Genomic DNA, 12,241 nt, shown 5'->3' with positions numbered 1-12,241 from the left:
GAGGAAACCAAATACATTTGTTCCCCAGTGATGCCAAAGGGGCCAGCAGAGCAGGGCAGCAGGGGAGCTGGGGGTGCAGGTGCTGGAGTATGTGAGATTGGGGGAGTGGGAGGGTCTGTTCCAAACAGTGCAGTGTGACAGGCCTGGGTGGAAGCTCCCAGTTGTCCCTGTGAACACGATGCCCCTTGGAGTGTTGTCGTTCTCAGGAGAACTCACCACGCAGGTCTCTGGGCAATTTATGTTCCTTTCCAAATGAAAGATGGAGAGGGCATGGATTTTCCTAAAGAGAACAGTCACACCCCTCCTGCTACTGGCAATAACCTCTTGCTCATACACACATGTTCTCATAGATCTTTTGCTAGAACTTTGCAAGAGAATGCTCCCACCATGTCGTCGTGGGCTCAGATCCTGCCTGTGGGTAATTACATATGGCCTCTGTTGACAGAGTTCCACAGGGCTGACCAAGAAAACAATCTGACTCATCCTACAAGTCAAGTGACTCTTCAGAGCCTTGGTGATACCTCATCATACCGAAAAGTATACAAAGGAAAAGTAAACTCCAAAGTTACCAGTAAAAATTCCAAATTACTTTGAAACTGCTGACATGTAGTTGGAATAAAATCATACATTGCGTTTTGCACAAGACCTACATTTCACAAGCATTACACACTGAGTTCCATAGCATTTTGGATGCTCATCAATTTTGAAATCAAGCAAAGAGTTAATGTTTTTAACATAACACAAAGCAAATTTAGCTTTGCAAATAAACAACTACAATCTCTTGTTTCAGTATCCATTCATCCCAGCTGGCTTGGTAATGATTAGCAACATAATGTTCATTTTAAACCATGCAGGTAATTGGAGCGATAAGTATTCAAAGAGGAAGGGATGTGTACGAACCCAGGTAGGATATTCTGATCTCCAGTGCAGCAATAGCAAAATTTAGACCAGGGAGAAAATGTATTTTGTGTTTTCGTCACTATTTACCAGCAAGGAAGTACAAAACAACTATCTTTATGAGTGTGTGTATAAATATAATTAATTAAAATAAACAAAGAGTTAATACCTCCTTTGCAGCTCTTGGTTGAAAGAGCTTTAGTTTCATGGCATTTCAAATTCCCTCTGCTGTTGAACCAGGGGCTAGCCCTGGATTTGAGAAATGCAACTGATTTTTACATTCACTGGGGATTCCTGCATGCTCACTGCCTCTCTTTTTTTGTATTGTCTTTCCTTAAAATGTACAGGGGAAAAAAATATTTTGGGCTCTCTTAATTCATGAGAGTAATCAGCACAGGTGGCAACAATGTAACTTTTCATTTCCTTTCTTGAAAATGTTCTCAAATGATGTGCGAGTGAAATGATGATCTACATTTTTAATTCGATATTGCTCAGTGATGATGTCATGAGACATTTTCTTCAGACTCCCCAGCTGCTCAACTAAGAACTTCAGGCAGTGGACAGACAGTGGCCGAGCATTCAGCTCTTTGGAGGTGGAATTATTTTCCCATGGATTTAATAAACAAGGTTTTTGTGCTGTTGCAGCTCCAGAAATGTTCTTTGGTACAGGAAGAGGATTTTAACATCTAAATAATAATGGCTTCCCACAGGAGATTTGGTTCTGGATGAATGGAGGAAGGAATGGGAATTTCCTAACTCAATTGATTTAGTAGCTGGTTATAGTTTCATTCCATCAAAGATCTTTTTTTCATATGTGGCTTTTTCCTTAGAGAGCTTTTGACACTAAATCTGCTGGGATGGGGGAGGGGGCATCAGATGCCAAAGTACTTTATAAGAGAATCACAGCTGCTTGGCTCTCAGCATCTTCTCAGAGCTGGAGGCATTAGGAAGTACATAACGGCACTTCTTTTTTTGAGGGGGAACGGACAACAATTTTAGAGGCATGCAAAAAATCCAGCAGTAGCATTTCCCTTGGTAAATACTGCATAACATCCCAGATACCGGGCACCTGTGCCTCAGTCTGGTCAGGAAATTTCATATCCTTTCCCATCTCAGCAACTTCATTTCCTCTCCTTGGGAAACATTTCAAGAGTCCTAATGATTAGCACAATTGTAAGGGAATGAACTAGGTGGGATTGCCAATCAGAGGTGCAGCTTGTTTATTTTCACAGGCCTTGTTTTCCTTCACTTTTATGGCTGTCTTGATACAGCAAATCTCTCACATTCTAGAGTGTGTTGTGAGACACTCCTGGGAATGACTGGGAACCAACAGCTGGCTATGGAATCAGTGAAAAGCTGGTTTATAAGAAGGCACTAGGAAAGAAAAAGCCAAGGCTGAATGACCAGTGATGGATCAGCAGTGCCATTTAATTTTATTTTTAAGAGGACTGTTCAGGTAAGCAGCAAGAGTCACAGCTTCTCACTGGCAGCTCACAAAAGGTGAGCAATGGGCTTCAAGGCCACCTCCCCCAGTGCAGAATCCTGCTTCTGAGCCATGAATGAGCCTCTCTGGGCAGTGCCAGTGGCTGTGCTGCCTTCAGGGGACACCCCTGCAGAGCCAGGGCAGCCTGGCTGGCCCAGCACCCCAGAACACGTGGTTCTCATGTCATTCATTACCCCAGAGCAGAATCATCCTCAGCAGCCACCCAGATCTGGGTTCTTTAGTGAGATGCCTTTTAGCTGTGGAGGAACTGCAATTGTATGAGAGTAACAGTGAACTGTACAGGAGCAACTTTCTGCCAAATTTACTTTGGGCAAGCAAGCCTGGGGGCATTGCTGGTTTTCAGCTACAAGAGGTCCAAGAGGTCCAGAGTACAACAAAAGGAAAAATCCAGCTGGTTTCAGTGGGAGTTGAATCAGGCCCCAGTTGAGGAAAAGGAATCAGTGGCAGCAGCCTCCAGAGGGATGTTTGTACTGGGAAACAAAGATGTTTCACTGGAAACTTGACACATGCTCTAGAGCCTGTGAGGTCTGAAAGGCCAAACAAAACCAGAATATGTTGATTTTTCTTTTTCCTTTTTGGCTGCTGGGTTGTCCTTCTCTCTCCTTACTCACACCCCCCACATTGTAAAAATGAAAAAAAAAAGAAAGAAAAAAAAATTTAAAGGAAAAATATCTCTGGTGTAAAGCTCTATGTGCTGTGGTGTGCCTGCTCTTTTTTAAAGTCTCATTTGGACCTCAGAGCCTGATGGATAATGTCATGGCTTTTGGACATAGTATACCATAAATGGGGCTTTCCTTCATAAAATCAAGCTTGTAATTGCACTCAAGAAATCTAGAGTGCAAATTTGTGAGTGTACCGAGAAGGCTGGAGAATTTTAAACCTTTACAAATATAGTACAGCAGGAGGATCAAAAAAGTGGAATCAGAAATAAAATGCCCAAGAAGTGAGTGGAGCTGCTCTGGTTTCACTGTCAGTGCAGCAGTGTAGCCAGCTCTGGTACAATTTTGTTTGTGCAAACCCAGTCCTGTGGCAAGAGTAGGTGTCTGATGAGAAGACCAGGGTGTTTGCCTTCTCTGGGTGTAAATACCAAGTAGCAAGGCCTGAGTCAACTCTACTAAAATTAAAGCCAGCGCTTCATACCAGTGGACTTTGGATCAGAATTCAAGTGTTTGGTCACTACACCAAGGACTACACAAGGCTGTAGTCACTGAGAGGTGACTACATCAAGGTTCAGTGACATTTCAACCTGTGTAAATTAAGTCACGCTTCAGTGTGGACAACATGAGCTGGAGGAGGATTCCCATGGTCGAGCGCTAATGGTGGCAGGAGCTGGGTCTCTTTTCAGTCCCAGAGAGGTGGAAGGAGAGGGCAAAGCAGGACCTGGCTGTAGGGGCTGTGCCTTGTTCTGCTCACCTGGATGTTGTTCAGGTGCTTAAAGGCAGATAGGGCAAGTCCCCCACTGAGCTGGCTCACAGATAGAAGAGGTTTGGGGAATGGTGTGCTAGGAAAGGGGTGTGATGGGAGGAGAAACGGGAGGAATCCAGGGTCTCTGAGCAGCAAATGGAATCAGAGAAAGGACCTGAAGCCTCTTGCCAGTCTGCTGTGAAAGTGGAATGTAACATTTTTTCTCCCCTATGTCCTACATCCCTCACACCAAATGTTTGACCTGCCTGTCTTCCTGTCTTAATTAGTCTTCTGTCTTTCTGGGAGTTGGGTCTGTTCTTCTGCAAATGGCAGGACATCAGACAGGGGAAACCTGTCATGTTTGTTTTCTAAGCTGTAGGGGGTACCCATTTGAAAAAACTCCCAGCTTATCTAAACATTTTTGTTTGTATGATTTTGAATTAGGAAGTGTGAGTAATTAGTTAAGAAGATTAAATAAGTCTTAACAACATGCAGTAGCGTGCTTACTTTCCTCCTCCCCCCCAAGTATTTCCTGCACAAAACCCAAGCTGCCAAACTGTGATGATACCCTTTTTTATTTTAGTTTCTCACTGTGCCACATGCTGATACAGCATCCGTTATTTCAATTCAGTCTCATTAAAGGGATTATTTTGCGCCTGGTTGTTCAAGAAAATTAATCTAAAGAGAAGAAACTTCAGATTGTATTGTCTGTTGAACTATACCCACCACAAACATTTTACTCCTTTTGGCTGCCTTATTAAACCTGTGGGAAGAAACTTTTGTTGCAGCACGTAAAAGCTTTCCTCAAAGAAATTTTTACTTTTTTCAATTAACAAAGAATTTGTCTGCTGTTAGAAGAACAATACAGGAGCAATAACATAGCTCAGGTAATATTTCATGTATTCCTAAGAAACTAAGCTCCCAAGCTTTACTTATCCTTTCATCAGTGGGACTTTTTAATTGCTGGAGAAGAACGTTTATTCTCTTTAACAGCATCAGAAAACATTGCTTGTGAAACCAGGGTGACTAAAAAATTAACCGTGCTTTCCATTTTCACCAGTTACAAAGACAAGCCGTCACTGGATGAGCTGGGTAAGGATGGCAATGGTTTTTATGGAGGATGATCCTTGATGTCACTTACTGCACCTTAAAAAGTGAAATAATGAAAAATTTTTAAAAATCCACTAAATCAAGAGTGGAGAGGAGGAGTATTTGTTTACATAATCAATTATTGGGCTGTCACTGTGCTTTAATGAAGTTGTGGCTATTAAGAACTTGATCCTGGAAACCCTTCCACAAGCACTCATTTGAAATGGTGGGAATGAGGAGGGGTTTGTACAAACATGACTCATATTACTCTGTGTAGTTCTCCTGTGTTTTGCATTATTTGTGCATTGCAAGTCTTGTGTGCTCCTTATGTGTGACAGAAAACAGTCTGAGCTATTTATCTGTACATGGGAAACATGCTCTGCCATTTGGAAGAATTTAATCTCCCTTGTAGGTAACTGCCATTTTAAATGTTCATCACCAGGAACAAGTTCTTACTTAGAAATTAGCTGTGCTGCATAAATAAATATTCCTCCTAGGATTTCAGACATTATAGAGAACACAGAAAAATACAATGAGCAAATTTATTTTGACTTAAAAGCTCTGCCTGAGAAAATTGCCTTATAACTACACATGAGAAATTGCTGGAATGTCAGCTTCATTTGCAGTGGCCCCTTATGGCCTGATCACCCTCCCTGGCACGATAAATCACTGGCAAGATCCTTACCTTAACACGTTTGATCTCAGCTCAGCAAGACTTGGTTTTGATGTGAAGAACTCCAGATCTGTTAGGTCAGAGACAAATAGCAGAGCCACTGACCTGCAAAGTGCTAAGTCTATATTAGACCCAAGTGAGCAGCCTTAAGCTCCTGAAAAGTTTGCCTTTGCTTCTACTTTGCATCCTGAAGCTTTTCAAATATTACTGTTAGCATGTTTTGTTAATGATGCCAGAGACATTTCCTTTTGTGCTGTTCTGCATGTACAGAATCCACAAAAAACTTGTGGTGTGAGAAGCATTATCTTGGATAAACTGTTAGAATTATCTGCACTTTAGAGAGACATAAAATAAAACCCATTATTTATCAGTTTCTTTACTTAATTTACACAAATGGCTTGCACTGGCCTTCTTCTTACTAGACCATGCCAACTGATATCATAAATAATGATATTCACCAGTACACCCATTAAGATGATGCAAAGTGCCTGTATGTACATGTCTGTACATACAGAAATTCAAACTACTCCTAGAAAGAAAAAACTCAGCTTGTGCCATTTACATTCAAAGTCTGAACTTTCCCAAAGAACAGTTTTGTGGCCACTCAGTTTTGCAGCCTTGGTTTGAAAGTGTTCATTACTGTCCTGGTTAAACAGTCACTTATCTCTACGATAGTAAGCAGGAGTGTTAGTCTACCAGAAAATTGGATGTTCTTAATGGGCTTTGAGGGAGAATAGCTTTGCATCATCAGCATTAAGTTAAATCACATTAAGTACCCACTTACAACATAGGGATTACCACTTATGACATCTTTGGTGAAAGCCTTTAAAACAAATTGTTGTGTTTGTTAGAAGAAGCTGTGAGATAACAATTCCCAGAAGTCTGATTTATAAATTCTTTTTGCTCTTCAAGAAGATGCAAAGGAACCCAACACCTCTCATTCAATTCTGTAATGAAATCTCGCAGGCTGGAAATTATTTTCAATAAAATGTCTTGGAAAATACTAATTTATTTAGTTTAGAATATTAATCTGGAGAGAAGAAACTGTTAAATTCCCTGTCCTCAGAGTTCAGTTCTGATTTCTCCTTCAGTTCTTTCTGTTTTTCACAATGTCTTTCACAATGCAAAGTCATTGCCTTTACATATACAAAACTGGAACAGGCCATTCTGCTTTTTATTATTCATAAGGCTGATTGGGGAAAACTGGGTTTAAACTGTAAAAGTAACCTGCTGTGCTTGGATACCTGACAGATTTACATCTCAAAGTACACTGTGATGCTAAGGCTAAAATTGGATGTGGAGTGTTCTTGCAAGATCCAATTACAGTCTCAGTCAAATAGAACACCTGAGGATATACCAAAATAATGCCAATTTTGATAGAATTTAACATTTTTGTATATAACCGGCAAGCTATTCTGTATAGAGATGAAGGCCTGCATGAAAAATGAGCTTTTCTATTTAACTTTAAATAGAAACAGACTAATGACTTTGAGTATGTAAATGAAAAACATGGCCCTAAACTTTTGCCAAACATGCAGTATTAAGAAAGCAGATTAGGGCAAACCCAAAACCTGGTTATACCAAGCTTTCCTTAAATGAGCAAAGCATGCTATAAGTCTTGTCAATAAAGAGGATTCCTTAAAAAACTTGAATACTCATGTATGCAGTCCTGAGATCCCCTCTCCCCATTTCCTTTAAAATTCACGTTTCTTTTCTCCTTTTTAACCAAACTCCATTTTTCTCTGCTTGAACCCCTGGTAATGATGCCAGAATATGGGCAAACCTCGTTAGTTTCCCTGCTGTCTACAAGAAAGGATTTATTCTTGTAGTGAACACAATGAGACATGATCACTAAATGGCTAAAATCACTATCAAGACTTTAATCTGAGAAATTTCTCACCCAGATATTCGAGTACTATTGGTATGTAAAGGTGTGGAGCCCAGTATTAATTACAGCAAACATGTCACCCAGTGCCCCACTTGTGCAAGGAGCACACCAGTGACAGCTCTTTGTGAAGGTTCATGGCATGCAGCCTTTGGCAGGTACCTGGTATTAAGGTACGTTGCCAATCCGATCCAGTGAGTAATAACTAAATTCCCATGGCACCTGGCTGAAGTCAGATGTTGCTATTCCTGGTTCACTGCTTTTAGTCTCTCTAAAGACCATTTAGGCAAACAGCTGGAAGAGCTGACTACAAAGGTTCCCAGTCACAGGGAACCACTCCGGGAAAGCAGGTAAAGGCTTCTAATCAGGAAACAAGTTATCAAAGGATTCGTCCTGTTGCTCCCTCAAGGAAAGAAATTAACTGAGACAGAGAGCAAGACCATAAACACATTTGTGTTACAAGCAGAATCCAGACATTAAAAGCAATTGTCTTGGCTGATGGGAGGAAGAGCTGTGCTCACCACTCAGTGGGCATGTTCTGCACTGGGCTCCTACTTGGCATCTAAATAGGAGGGCCTTCCTTCTCCCTCCGTGCTAGAGTGCCTTACTGAAACAAAACCTTTGAGATGTGAATAGAAGCAATACCAGCACTGGAGTTCCAGTACTGTCACCACTTTGCACTGATGGAATATTCCTCCTCCTGAAGAGAAGTACAGAGGGGAACAACATCACCAGCTCCAGCTTCATCTGAACTCATTATGCAGATCTTGCAGCAAGGAGGGCACTGCCTCCCTGACAACACTCAGAGGAACAACAACAGACAACTCCTGATGAAGTGACACAGAAAGAGAGCAAAGAGCACAAAGAAAGGGGTCTTTCCATCTATACCATATGTGTGTGTGCAGTGAGTACGCAGAGAAATGTGCAATTAATAACATACAGAAATGCAGACATGCATCCACAGGTAAACACCGGCTCCAAAATTCATCTGTATTGCCATTTCCCAGAATACCATGTACAAAAATAGAGGCTTGATCTTCTTGTAGTCTGGCTGGTTTAGCAAGAGATCCTGCCTCTGACACTGACCTACTGTCTGAGTTAGTCATGGTTACACTCCCACAAATTTAAACTCCCCCATCTGTGAAGGAAACCTTGTCACAGTTTTACAGTGAGGCTGAATCAATTAATGCCTTCTGAAAGATGTGATGGAGTAGAATATTAACACTTGCAGTTGAGTGATGCCAGCTAAAAACATCTTTAGTAATGTAACAAATGGATTTAAAAATCACTATCAAAGGGTTGGATCACCAAGACTCCTAAGCCAACATCAGCATAGCTACAACACATTTAGTGTTAGTCTTATATCACTATTTCAAATGAATAGTGAAAAAAGTAGAGCTTGATTTTCACCTTGCAGGAAAACAGCATCTAATAAACATCACAAAAGAGAAGAAGCCGTTGAGTAGGTGTGGTAAAGAAAGCATGATAAGGACAAAAAGAGGAAGACCAACAAAATGTCAGGCACTGATGGAAAAGGGGGTAAAGGCTTAGCCAGATGTCCTGAAAAGCAACTGTGCTTGTTTCTCAAGCTCCATGCAGAGCATTCTGGTACAGGACTGCTGCAACAGTGTGTCACAACTGAAGCAACTGGAAAAAATAAAAAAGTCTGTTGATTTGGAAGGTAGGTGGTAATTTCTTGCTAGTTTTGAACAACTCAATAATAAACTCTTTCTGTTACAGCTGAAAAGAAACATAAGCAAATGTAAAATGTAGATGTTATGGTAAGTTTTGAAAATATCCTGTGGAATCAGGACAGTGCTTTTATGTCTGGGTGCAAAGAATGTTTAAAATATACTCCAAAAATGTTTCAGACAACAAAATGAAGTGGTTCCTTAAAAAAAAAAGAAATCTGTGTATCCACCTGTCAGTTACATAAATGCCTTCTCAAATCAATTTGACAATATAAAGAAGTATTAAACCCAGTTTAAAATTTAATTCTATTTTAAGGACATTTTACACTAGCAGAGTGGTAAATAAAAGTGAGATGCAGTGTCATGGGAAGTGCTTTTGCGATTGAGCTGGAAAGACTTTACAGGGATTTTCAACAAACTAGATCACAGTTTTCATCTAGGTCATCTTATAGCTGGGAAATAAAAGCGCAAGTGCCTATAAACCAGCCTAAGAAAGCTGAGTGTGAAAATGGGTGATCTGGACTCTATCACGGAGAGGAAGAAACCAGCGTTTTTTGAGCATAAGGGGATGAGAATTATCAGAGGCATACCACACTTTTTACGTGTAAGCTGTGTAGGGAGGACAAGTCGGGATGCAGAGGGGGGAGCAGTTCTGTGTGCAATGCTTTGCGTGGGCACTGCCTGGAGGAGAGAAATAACACAAAATGCGGACCCACTGATATAGAAGCAGTGTAGATTGTGAAGGATAATAGCAGGAGTGAGGTACTGGCTTCTAAATAAGAGCAACTGAAGTGACACTGAAGAGGTACTGAAGAGGAAAAAGAGTAAGAAGGCAGTAAGGCTGGCGCCAAAATAACTCCGTATTAGTTCAGTGAAAGCTGCACTGAAATAGTGTGTAGAGAACAGAGTTTTCTGTATCCTAATGTAAACAACTTTTGACACAGTCCTGTCAAGGACTAAAAATTGTGTCTGAACCCCTGAGAAATGGTTACCCTGTAAATAATTCCAGCTTCCTTGCAGGAGAGAAACACATGAAGAAGCCATACTCTCTGGGATACTAAACTTCAAGAAGCAGATTTTTTTTAAAGAGGAAGTAACTTAGAAACTCCCTGCTTGAAGCTCGGAAATTAAAATCCATGGAATCAGCATGGAGGCTTAAGAATGTGAAAGAGTCAAAGAAGATTTGCATTCCCAAGCTAAAAAAGGAAAGCACAAGCAAGAAAATAAATGGGGTGGCAAAGAAGGAAGATGTGAGAGGAAACACAAAGGCTGCAAACACAAAAAATAAAAATTGCAACTAAACATACAAAATATTCTGAAGAAAATTACCGGAAAGGTAACACAAAACAGCCAAGAGAAGCCTAAATTAAATAAATAAGCAGATAAAGGCTGTTGGAGAGTCACTGGATTCTGAAAACAAACTGGCTATGGAAGGGAGACTGAAGATTCTTCCACAGTAGATGCTCATTTTGGGGAGATCTTTATTTGGCTACCCCAAAGTAGATTATATTTACTTTCAAAAATTAGAAAAGCAGAGCCACTAGTTGGAAGACTAGAAAATGACAGGTAAAATATTTGTTCTGGGGAATCATCTTTATTAAATTCTAATGCCAGCAGTATACAAAAAAACCTTTAAGGACCGTGTCCAGGACAGGCCCAGTGCTTCACTCCCAATTGTGCTGTAAGGAGTTGAAATTAAATTCCTGAAATGAAAAGAAATCCTGAATGCTAATCCACCCTGAAATCTACTGCATCAGTTCTTCCAGTTTTCAAAAGGCACCAGGAATTGCATAAAGGCCACTGAGGGTGTATCAGGGCGATGGTGGGAGTGATGATGATTGTGATGATGATGATACATAAAGTGGTGCTTTTCCCACTGAAGCATGAGAAAACAATGACACAGCACAGATCTGGAAGGATCTTCCAATTGGAGAGATTTATTTCAGATGAAATGTACACCTGACATTCTAACCTGCCTTAGTCACTTGGGGCCAAATTTAAGGTGTGCTGACCTATTCACAAGACAGTAAGATCAGCCTTTATAAGACAGTCTAAAAATACTGACATTCACCCAAAATGGTAAATAGCTCTGCTTTGGAAAGAAGTCAGTCTCACTTTAGAGATAAAGCCCTTACCTGTGTAAATACATGTGTTTGGAATTTCTGTCTGGAAAGGACTTTCTGATAGTTTCTGAGTAAAACTCAAGGGATTTAGTGTGATCATTGCCACAGGACCAAATCATGGTAAGAGAACAGCGAAACCCCTGGCATCCTCTTTCCAAGTTCAGCAAAAGAGCTGCAGCCTATTTTACCATGCAATGCTTCCAGTATTTTTGTGACTTTCCAAATGGATTTTTTTGTAACTCACTTATTTTAAATTAGGGCATACTATAAATCCACATGGAAATTAGCAAACATATCCTTTCTGTAACCATACCACCTGCTGTAGGCCCCTCACAGCTGTCCCACAGCATCCTCTTAGATTTTGAGTTCAATTCAGTGTCTTCATTACCTATGAATCCCTCACAGATCAAGATCTGTGTACTCTAGTGGTCAGTGTGATCCCCATGTTTTAGCCTCCAGCTGAGGCCAGTTGAGATTGAGCTGACCTTAAACATTTTCACTTGGGTCACAGAATGTGATGTGGATGGTTTCCTGCACTATTTTCCCACTTCAGTACAACAAAGCTGGAATACATTATGTTTCAAGTCATCTATAAAAATATAGTTCACTAGTCTCTCTATGAAAGGCACTGACTCCAAGTAATCACAGATTGGGTTCTTTCTGTCTTTTGTCATTTGGGAGACTATTGCATCAACACTTTGATGTGGCTTCATGTATCACACTTTTAGTAATGAAGTGCTCCTAAACCTTAGTTCACCATGTGATTTAGCATCGATGTGTTGCATTCATGTCACAAAGGTAGATTGCTATTTACAGAAAAAAGTGATGAATAGAAAGATGGTTTCGGACAAATTCTGAAATTAGGAACTTGTGTTTTGGAGAAAACCAGATAGGAATATGCAGTTTGAACAGGAATTCATTTGCTAAACACAACATTAATGAATGATTGAGCCCTTGGATGGCAATCAGTGTTTA

At 40.5% G+C, this 12,241-nt stretch overlaps 1 protein-coding gene across 3 annotated transcripts in view; it reads right to left on the bottom strand.

The window, feature by feature from the left end:
• Positions 1–12,241, bottom strand: part of ALDH1A2 (aldehyde dehydrogenase 1 family member A2) — an 82,441-nt gene that overhangs the window by 34,847 nt on the left and 35,353 nt on the right. The gene's annotated exons all lie outside the window — the stretch shown is intronic.

Source organism: Parus major, chromosome 10 (assembly GCF_001522545.3).
Source record: "Parus major isolate Abel chromosome 10, Parus_major1.1, whole genome shotgun sequence".
In the NCBI taxonomy this organism is placed as follows: domain Eukaryota; kingdom Metazoa; phylum Chordata; class Aves; order Passeriformes; family Paridae; genus Parus; species Parus major.
Note: the sequence above shows the minus strand (reverse complement) of the source record. Positions and strands in the feature narration are given on the sequence as shown.